The sequence below is a fragment of the Beta vulgaris genome, chromosome 2 (assembly GCF_026745355.1).
Source record: "Beta vulgaris subsp. vulgaris cultivar EL10 chromosome 2, EL10.2, whole genome shotgun sequence".
NCBI classification, from domain to species: domain Eukaryota; kingdom Viridiplantae; phylum Streptophyta; class Magnoliopsida; order Caryophyllales; family Amaranthaceae; genus Beta; species Beta vulgaris.
The window spans coordinates 34,586,641-34,597,684 of NC_079203.1; the positions used below are offsets into that span (position 1 = coordinate 34,586,641).

Genomic DNA, 11,044 nt, shown 5'->3' on the forward strand with positions numbered 1-11,044 from the left:
GTGTCGAATGAAACACGTCAAAGCAGGGGTGTGATTCGGTTTAGCCGTTTAGGTTGTATTGTGCATTTGATATCTCAGCCCACTTGTGAATTGACTCCATGTTTCCTGTGATTACTAGTAGGGTGTAAGCGGACTGCGAAAAATTCAAAGTCCAATCCAGTTCAGTCCAAACTTATAAATTATGCTTTAATACAAATAAAGAGAAAGTTGCAAAATTATGTACTATCTTTTAGTACTCTTGCTGAGGAGCAGCTTGGGGGCAGCAACTTGGGAGCAACAACAACTCGTGGGCAGCAGCTAGGTGTAGGCAATTGATCTACTTCATACTGTAGATGCATGGTAGGAAATCGGGTACATATGAAATGGTTGTGATGACACCACATTCTTGCATCCATTCGCCACCTGTTTCTTCATACCAAAAAGTTAAAACAATACCACTTTTGAAATTCTCCAAGCATCTAATGCCCCATCCAAGGTGTATGCATAATGCATTGTGGCATATAAAATAAAATAAGCACAAGCTTAAAAGGGTCGATGTATAGGACAACTGACAGTAACCAGAACAATATATACAATATCATGATTCACCTTCCTCAAGAAACAATCAGTATCTTTTGCCTAACATTACCAACATCCAACATTCCTCAAGATCATCTCAAAGAAATAGAAAAACTATTCGACACCCTTAACATACAGGACTCCAGGACCAGGCGTGGAGCATCATGATCCTTAGAGCCAGCTATTCCCTGCCAGGGAGAGGCATAAAAACCCTCACGTAAAAGCATAAGATATTTACATCCCACGAACTACATAACAACAGTAGCTATCAAAATGAAAGTATGAGTAAACCTCGACATAAAGAGTAAAGCCCAAACTAAGGGTAAAATCAGCATAATAAACTAATATTATCAAAGCAAACATATCCACTACAAATAATCTCCATATAAAGAGTAAAGCTCACATAGTGGGAACTAAAATCGGACTAAAATAGTAAGTACTAACTACAAAGTAATAACATTTTCACCTTCACTGATGGAAACTGAAAGCAAAACGAATCACAAGCAAACAACTTGTAGTATCAAGATCAAACATAACTTTCAAAAACCACAGAGATATTTTGATAGCATAACCGAACCTTGACGGGAGATGGAATTGCATCAAAAAAGTACAATGTCTTCACAAATCTGCTATTTGATTGCCACTTGCCGCATATATCTAACCTTTATGTAGTGGTACTGCAAAGAGGAACAACACTACTATCTCTTACTTGGCATATATATTCCCCCTCTTCCCGGTCCATCACAAGGGAAGCGAAACCCAAGATTTGCTTTATCCGGTATCAAACGAGAGCTACGAGCAAATAAAACGCCTTTTAGAAGTATTAGTACCTGTAGAAGCATGGCTCTAAAAAGATATTTTTGTAAGAAAAGAAAGTGCTTTTTCCTAGGGTAGATGAAAGGAATGCGGAAAGGCTATCTGAGTTCACAGGCATAGTTGCGTGACTCCAAGAGGTCACGTAGCAAATGATACTTGAAATGACAGTGTATGGGCAGCTAGCATAACATGATTTGAAGTTTCTATTTGTCCAAAAACTATTTTCTCAATTGTCAAAAATCAAGCTAATTCACATAAATATATAAAATATACTATCAAGAATTTAATAGGAGATTCACATAATAAGTAAGGATTATAGTATTGCCAATTACTTGGAGCTTACGGTGACTAGCACCCTTTTCAATTGTGCATATAGTAAGCAATAGAATTCACCTTTTACGGTGATTTGGTCACCATTAACAACTAACCATTCTTTAATATGTTTTCACAACTACTCAATAGTTTTAGAATGGATTGGGTCCATTTAAAGAATGGTGATACCATAAATTTGTAAGATTTCACAATTTCAACAAACAATAGTTTATGTACACTAAATTTTAGGAAAAATTCATAAGAAAGAGCTCAACTATTCCCCATTTTCTTTTATAAGTCCCAACTATTGATTATTCACTACGGGTCCCAAGTATGACCTATTGTAATTTTCATAGGCCCAACAGGTAACCAACCTGCTATAGCAGGTTGAATATCACGTGAGTGAATTAATTGAGCACAAAAGCACATGTTTCTCCTCTACGATTTTTTTTCTCACCTCTGGATCTCTCGTATACTATTTTAAGTCCATTTTCATCTCTCTTTTCTCCTTCTCTCTTGAGGTGCATTAATGGTGTCTGATATACCCAAGCAACTAACAGAGGAATTGTTGGGTACACACAGTAAAAATTCATTTATATACTTACAAATCGAAGCTAAATCTAGAAATAATTATGATTTTTGAAATCGAACATTTTCATCTGAACTTTAAAGAAATCGAATTTAAACACCCAAAATCGCTTGATTGGAAGACATAAGAGATAATCAAGTTTTAGTAAGCTACAACATGAGTCACCAAAACCATGTCATCACCACCCCATCAACCCCCTCGACAACCAGCATTAGAGATATGGAGGAAGAGATAGAGGAGAGAAAAACTGACACCACTACCATTAGGCTCGATTAACGCACCATTAGGCTCAATTAATGCACCATTAGACTTGAGCCACAACCTCACTACCATCAGAACAACTATCTCACACCATCTAATATAATGGTCAGAATTGAGGAGAGAGAGTGTGTTCGATTTCAAGGGTCATGGCTAGTGGGTCGCAAATCTAGGTTCTGGTGGGTCGCGATTTAGGGTCGTGGTGTAGTATGGTTGTGTGCATGTCCTGGGTCGCAATATTGGAGGTGTTGAAGTGGGGGCAGTGGTTTACAATTTCCAATTCCGGGGGTGCTTAACGGGTGGGGTGGTTTCCAATCTTGTTGGGTGTCATTGTGTGTGTTTTTTTGAAGGAGGAAGAAGATTGCAGTGGGGTGGGGGTAGAGTCATAAAGAGAGAGAGGGTTGACTTGTGCGAGGGAGAAGGAGAGAGAATGAGGGTGGAGAGAGAATGAGGGGAGAGAGATGTTGTGTGAGAGTGAAGGAGAGAGAGATGCAGAGAAGGAGAAGTGAAGAAGGAGAAGGTGGATCCCACATATTAAAAAATTTAACCTGCTTAACCGGTTCTAAGTAAAAAAGGACTTATAAAAATGACAAACTATAAAACATGAGACTTACAGTGAATAATCAATAGTTAGGACTTATAAAAGAAAATGGGGAATAGTTGAGCTCTTCCTTATGAATTTTTCCTAAATTTTATCAGCAAAGTTTGAGACACGGACAAATAACCTCTACACACCCCCCTTTCTCCCTCTCTTTTCTCACTTATAATGTAAAGTAGAAGGAAAAGAACGTCTACGCTAGATTACGGAAGCAAAAGTATCAAAAATCAAGTACCAAAATCGAATCATTTCGAATATCAGGCGAAAGTCCCCTACCAATATCAGCTAAATTGCCTAAGTACCTTAAGTGAAACCTACCTAATAATATATTTGATCTTAGGGTTCAAAATTCAACAAACCATTCATAATGACCACAAATTCAACAGATACAATAACAAAAATACCTAAATTCAAAGAAAAAATTAGCAGAAATAAGAGTACCGCTGAAAAGGATCGAGATCTCGTCAACCTTGGGGCGGAAAAGCGCAACTTGAGGGATGCTGCTGATGGGTTTTAAAATAGTACCGCAAGTGCACGATGTCTATTGCTAGAAGATACTTAGCAAATACGTGTCGATCCACAGGAAGAGGTATTCTACAGATTAATGCTCAATTACTTAACTATTCAGAGAGAAAAGTTATTGACTGATTAATAACTAAATTAAAATAAACTAAATCACAAGAGATGGAAATCTATCAAATAATTAACGGTTTTTTCACCAGGTACCCCTGAGGTTTCTTAATATTCAACTGGTACCCTCGTGTTTTTCAAAATTTACCAAGTACCCCTGTGGTTTGGAAAAATACCTGACGTGACCCTACTGTCAACTTACCGTTAAATATAACCCTGAAAAAACTTAATTAACCCTAACTGCTAACCCTACCCTAACCCTAATCTACTAACCCCTAACCCTAACCCTTAACCCTCCCACCACACCCTCCTACCACCCCTACCCCTCCCCACCGCAGCCCCTCCCCTACCCCTAGCCCTCCCTCGCACATCGCCTCCCTCCACCCCCACCCCTCGCGCACTCTTGGCCTGTTTTTCCTCCTCTATTACATTCTCGTATTCCCACATTGTTCAGGTACTGTTGTGTATAAATATGCTAGGAGGAAAGGCAAAGCTTTTGGAGGAAAGACATTTGTGTTTTGGTCATATAGGGGGGGGGGGGTAGACTTTGCCACTAGTTTTTCTACTCTCTTGATTTAGAGCATGAATTTGTATCAGGTGCTGAGGTATGAGAAGGAAGATTCTTCACAGCCCTCTTAAATACTCTTTCCACAGAATTTGCAGCCTCATTACCATCACCGGAATGAGATATCGCTTGTCGAAAAATACCACCATGTTCACCAACCAAAGTAGTGGCCACATGGAGGGGTGTTATTTGAACATGCCCATTGGTCATTGCCAATTCATGAGCAGAGACTAATGTCTCATTTGTCTTATGGATGAACTTTTCTAGATTCATTGTTGATCAAACAATCCTGCTTGTAAAATTCGACGAGGGTGGTAGATAGGGGGTTGTGCGAGGGGTGGGGGTGAGGAGAGTGGTTGCGGTGGGGAGGGGAAGAGGTGGTGGGAAGGGATGGTGGGAAGGGGCCAAGGGTGGTGGGGTTTGGGTGACTAGGTTATTAGGGTGAGGTCGGGTTAGGAGGTGGGGTTAGGGTTAGAGAGAGACATGTTAATTAGGGTTTAAAGTATTAACTAGGTTTAATTAGAATTAATTAGGATTAATTAGTATTAATTAGGTTAGTTAGGAGTTAATTTCGTTAATTTAGCCTTAATGACTAACGGAGTTGACGACCATTAGTCAATAAGGGTATTCTGATGATTTTTCCAAACCACAGGGGTATCTGGTAAATTTTGGAAAACGCGAGGGTACCCAACGCTCCACCATTCTTTATGATCCCATAGCTCGGCCTGGGCAGGCGCATTACCACCTCCCCATCCAGGGCCAGGATTTCCCCCTCTCCCATATACTGCTACTCCTCATTTTGATTTTAGGACAATGATGGGCATGCTCTAGCGTATGGAGACTAGCATTACTGCCAACTCCGCGGCCATCCAGAGCCGTATCCATCGTGATGATACATTGGCCACTGACCAGGCCATGTATCCCATGTACGATGAGTATTGTCGGATTCATCGGATTTCGGAGGAAGGCCCCCACCCCTCCTAGTATACCTAGAACCCCAACTATAATGTTCTAGGGACTAGTGGTGCACAGGGCATGGAGGATGATGATCCTGATGATTGATATTTGTTCCTTTCCTTTCCCTTGTTGCAATGAGGCCATTGCCAAGTTCAGCTTGAGGGAGGATCTTTGTAAGTACTCTCCTCCTTTTTACTGCTTTTTAGTGTAGTTAGTTTAGTTTCATTGCTTTCTGTAATTTAGTTTCATTGCTTTCCTAAATAAAAAAATAAAATCAAATAGAATAAAATCAAATCAAATAAAATAAAATATTGCTGAAAAAATACCAAAAATATGATTTGACTGGATTGGATTGATTGCATCCCTGTGGCCCATGATGTTTCTTTGAAAGTATAATTGGGCTCTTTATCTGGATAGTTGGGCACTTAAGACTGTGATGCTAGAATGTGACCTTAAACTGCCTTGACCTTAAGTGAGTTTTGACGATAACGCGCTTATTTTGAGTGCATGCTTCAAATGGTTAGACTGTGAAGATTCATTCTTACCCATGGATTTATTTTTATTTCCAGTTATTATTGTGTGTTAGTTCCTCTCCCCTTTGTTGGCTTCACCATCACATTCCTCAAATATTTTCTCTACCTTAACACAAGCCCCATTACAACCGAGAAAAGACCTCTTGAGCATGTGTTCATTGTTGCTGAATTGATACGGAGTCAAATTGCCAAAGTTAAAGATGTATGTTTGCTACTTGAGTCGACCTGAATAGGACAAGTGACACGATACCTTTCTAAACACATGAGAGTGTGAGTGAGAAGGCTTATTATGCTTGGGTTGGTGAGTGACCGGGCACATTTTATGCCTGACACAAAACAGTGAGAGGATTGACACCGTGGTGAGCACCTATTTGAGATTTGCATGTCATGTAAGGCAGCCGCATTTTATTGCTTGCTTGGACGATTGGTGGTTAGAGTGATCTGAACAGTTGAACTTGAATTTTGTCTGCTTGAATGATCTTGAGCTTTGACACATTTTGATCTCTATTTTCATAACTAAAGGGGTGTTCATGTCATGCTTTGCTTGAGGAAAAGCAAAGGTTTAGCTTAGGGAATTTGATGTTATAGTTTTATATCTACTCTTCTCCCCGCTTCTTTATTGAAATGCGTGCTAATAGTACCATGAAGAGCTATTTTATACTAACATCTTCCATCGAATTGTGGTTTTGTGTTTATGATAATTTTCAGGTTTTAGGGAATTATTTTCCTGTTTGCTGCTATTATTGAAGCCATAATGGATTGGAGAGAGTTAGGTGGCACGTGTATGATTTTCCGAGGTTCGAAGCTACTTCCCAAAGCTCGAAGCTACTTACCAAAGCCCAGGATTGTGAAGAGATTCAATGACTTAGCATCAAATGCCAAGGGAGTTCTACTTGAAGGGTCGCTCGGTCTGATCAGGCGGCCATCTAATAAAACAACCAAAGGTCTCAGGCACGATCGGGCGTAACTCGTCCGCTCACTTTTCACTGAAGGTGCCCAATCGGGCCTTCCCGCCCGGTCTAATTGGGCGTCCTACTTTTCTAGCTGCTGAAGAAGTGCAAAGCACAATGACCGCCCGATGGCATCGGGCGCATGCGCCTGATCGGACGGTTGACCTAGAATCGAAAATCCGGACTCTTTTTTATTTTGTTTTTTTTTCTTTTTTAGGAGTTAGTATAAAATAGCTTTGTAAAATATTTTGGAAGGAATTTTTTTCTGATTTTATTTTACATTGATTAGTTATCCTAAACTCTAGTTTTCTCTCTAGCCCTAATTATTGCATTAGAGATTACTCAAGTTCAATTCCAGTTCTTCATTTTTTTTCCATTCAATTGGTAATTGTCTGTTTCATAGTTCTTGTCTACTTACAAGTTTTTATCTATTATTTTTAATTGCTTTAGAATTATGACTATTGTAATAGTTATTATTTGTGCTTTCTTTGCCATGAGTGAGGAGATTCACCTCTAGGGCTTAGTGAGGGAAGTCATGTTTATTCCATGATTTATTTTTCTTGATTCCTTTAATATTTGGGTTGTGGTTAGAGCAATTCTAATATGATTCATTCTTTTATCCGCGATTTATGTTACTGTACTATTTCATGAATCTTTTCTTGCTTGTATTGATCAAGATCCTACTTTTAAAGGTCTAGAACACACTAGTGTTTCTGCTTATATGATGTGATTGTCCTACATATGTTACCTTGAGAGTTTTAAGACCCGATCATAGGATTAACGCCTACTCTAATGGCTGGACCCTATACCTAAGTATTATTAGTTTTCTGAACCTTCCTGATTGGTATAAGCATGGTGGATCGATTGAATGCCCTAGATCTTTGATTATTCTATTTTTTCACCAGGTATCACTAAGGTATCTTGACATTGGGCATCCGTACGGGTATAATCATAAGGCCACTTACATCCATCACCCCATTTTCAAAATTTGGCAACGACTCATGGCCTAGACCTTGTTTGGACGAGTTGAGGGAAACAACTTGCGCGGGGGGGGGGGGGGAGACAAACTTTAATTAATTGGTAGTTATCTATCTCAGGGACAGAATTCAATATAATATCCCCTATCATGTTGCTCTTCATTTGGAGCGCATAGCTACCATCTTCCCCAAACGCTTTCTCTTCTCGCTCCATAGTCATGATCACCCTTCTTGCCCGTTAGATAGCGGGGTTTGATGAATCCCACTATGAACCTGTCCTCGGCCCCACCCTTATCGATTCTACTTATCTTGACTCTCTTCATTGGATAGAGCGGGTTGGGTCGAGTTGTTAGCAGTGGTTTATCGGCACCGTATTGGCGATTCTTAAAATGTAAGCAAATTGGCGTAGGGAAAGACAAAAGTCCTGGTTGAGAAAATCGGTGAGAAACATAAGAAATAGGACAGGACCTAGGTTTAGTAACTTCAAAGCTACTATGAAATCGAAACACTAGACTCCGATAGGTATTCACATGAACATTATAGAGAGCATCCATACCAATTATTTTCATGGAACTTTCAAAATCATTAGCGATTCCCAAACTACTTAAAAATTTTCAAGATCGAGAAAGCGAGTAGGAAGTACCTCATGAACTTTTAGTCGCTGGAAATTCTCCTTTTGTTATTCAGACTTGAAAACCACCTCAGGAAAATCTTCATCCGGTGTAATTTCTGGTGGTGGTGGTGGCAGCCCCCTAGCCCTTGAAGTTTGGCCACGTTGAGATTCTCGTGCTTCTGCCATGGATGCCTTTTCAATCCTTTGGTGAAACCTACAAAAGAACGAAGGTGGAAAAATGAAGGATGAGATGAGAAGAAAGGTGGGAAAAATGGTGACTAGAAAAAGCAATTGGTGAAGGAAGGAGGTGATTTCTTGAAGATGGGACGTATTTTAATGGAGGTAAGAGGTGAAGGGTGAGAGGATGGAGGAAGAAGATGAAGTGAGAGGTTAGGGTTTTGAGAGGAGAGAGAGTGAAAATTGGGGAAAGTGGTAAATGAATGAGGAAAAAGAAAAGGGCACGGGTTTCTTTACTCGTGATTTCCGCCCATCCGCCCGATCAGGCGCAAAAAAAAAATTCACCTTTTGAAATATGTTTCGGGCCCGATCATGTGGGGTCCGCCTGATCTGATCGGGCGTTGGCACTTTCTTCGCACTTGCCATAAAAAATCTCCGGCGTCTGAAATATGTTTCGGGTTCAATCAGGCAAGGTCTGCCCGACCTGATCGGGTGTTGGCACTTCCTTCGCATTTTTTCTGCGAAAAAATTTCACGGATAAACGCTCGATCGGGTGAAGGAAATTTTCAGCTTTGTTGTGCTCTCATCCATGTTTTGTCTCGAGCTTGATCAGGGGTGCTTGCCCGGCCAGATCGGACAGTCTGAGATTGCTCGTTATTGCTCGAGAAAACTCATGGCTCATGAAAACTAACCACCCCTGCACTAAATAGGCTTCAAATGAAATTGGTACCCTCTCACTCACTCACTAAAAAGAGCAAAACTAAGAAGAAAAGAAAGAAATATAAGTAAAAGGAAGAAAAGATACGAGTTGCCTCCCGCAAAGCGCTGATTTATGAAGGTCTCGCACGACCATGTTAGCTCATCACTTATGACTCAGAAAAAGTAGATCCGAAACGAATCTCCTCAACGAGGCCTATGAAAGCACCCTCATGGTACAACTTCAAGCGTTGCCCATTCACCTTGAACTTCGGACCTCCATCCTTAGAAATTTCAACTGCTCCATGTGGCTTGACGTCAGTCACCATGAATGGTCCCGACCATCGAGAGTTGAGTTTTCCAAGAAAAAGTCTTAACCTCAAATTGAATAGTAATACCTTGTCACCCACATGAAATGCCCTTTTTCGTATTATCTTGTCATGAAACTTCTTCATTTGCTCCTTAGAGATATTGTGATTCTCATAAGCGTGTAATATAAGCTCATCTAGTTCATTCAATTGAAGAACTCGTGCCTCACCTACAGCTTGTAGGTCCAAGTTAATTTCTCTAGTAACCCATGCAGATACTCCATTTCAACCGGTTGATGGCAACCTTTGACGTACACCATCCGATATGGAGTTGTTCCCAAAGAGGTCTTAAATGTAGTGTGCAAAGTTCAAAGACTATCATCAAGCTTCAAGGACCAATCTTTCCTTGCTTTGGTGACTACTTTGTCCAAAATCCCCTTAATCTCTCTGTTGGACACCTCTACTTGGCCAGTGGTCTGTGGGTGATAAGCCAAGCCAACTTTTTGAGTGACCCTATGTTTTTTCAACAAAGCCTTAAAAGTGCTCTTATGGAAGTGGGAGTCTCCATCACTGATGACAACTCTAGGCACACCAAAACCTGAAAAAAATATTTTCTTGAACATTTTCATCACTACTTGAGAGTCATTGGTTGGTGATGCTATGACTTCAACCCATTTTGTCACATAATCAACACCCACAAAAATGTACCTGTTAGGGAATGGTCCCATGAAATCAATGCGCCAGACATCAAAAGGTTCAACCTCCAAAATACCTGTCTATGGCATTTCTTGCCTCTTGGAAATATTACCGGTCCTTTGGCAAGCATCACAAGACATGCAGAAGGCACGGGCATCCTTAAAAATTGTAAGCCAGTAATATCTACTCTGCAAGACTCTATGAGCTGTGGCTTTGGAGCCTAGATGACCACTGGAAGGCATGATATGACAATGTTGTAGCACTCCCTCAATCTCCCAATCTGCAACACATCTACGAAACATCCCATCAGCATATTTTTTTATATAAAAGGGGATCCTCCCAGATTTACCTTTTAGCGTCATGATAGAAACTTTTGCGTTGTTAATATGTAAGATCAGGGGCATAAGATCCGCCAACACTATAATTAACAAAATCAGCATACCAAGGCGATTGGGTAGACACAGCAAGGAGATGATCATTAGGAAAAGAATCATATATAGGGTCATCTGAGCTCGACTCAAACCTCAAATGAGAGAGATGGTCTGCAATAACATTCTCAGCACCCTTCTTATCCCGTATCTCCAGATCAAACTCTTGAAGAAGAAGAATCCATCCAATGAGCCTCAGTTTCACCTCTTTCTTGGCCAACAAATACTTGAGGGCGGCATGATCAGTGTGAATAATGACTATTGGACCAATGAGATAGGTTCGAAACTTATCAAGGGCATAAACAATCGCAAGGAGCTCCCTCTCAGTAGTAGCATAGTTGACCTGGGCTTCATCTAATGTTTTGCTGGCATAGTAGATAGCA

General features: G+C 40.4%; 1 long non-coding RNA gene across 1 annotated transcript; it reads right to left on the reverse strand.

Moving 5' to 3' along the window:
- Positions 1-160: 160 nt before the first annotated feature.
- Positions 161-1,685, reverse strand: LOC125494967 (uncharacterized). The gene is made up of 2 exons (XR_007271252.2): positions 1,136-1,685; positions 161-402 (listed from the first exon to the last, which is right to left on the reverse strand). It is a non-coding gene; the product is annotated as an uncharacterized LOC125494967 (long non-coding RNA).
- Between the last annotated feature and the right edge of the window lie 9,359 nt (positions 1,686-11,044).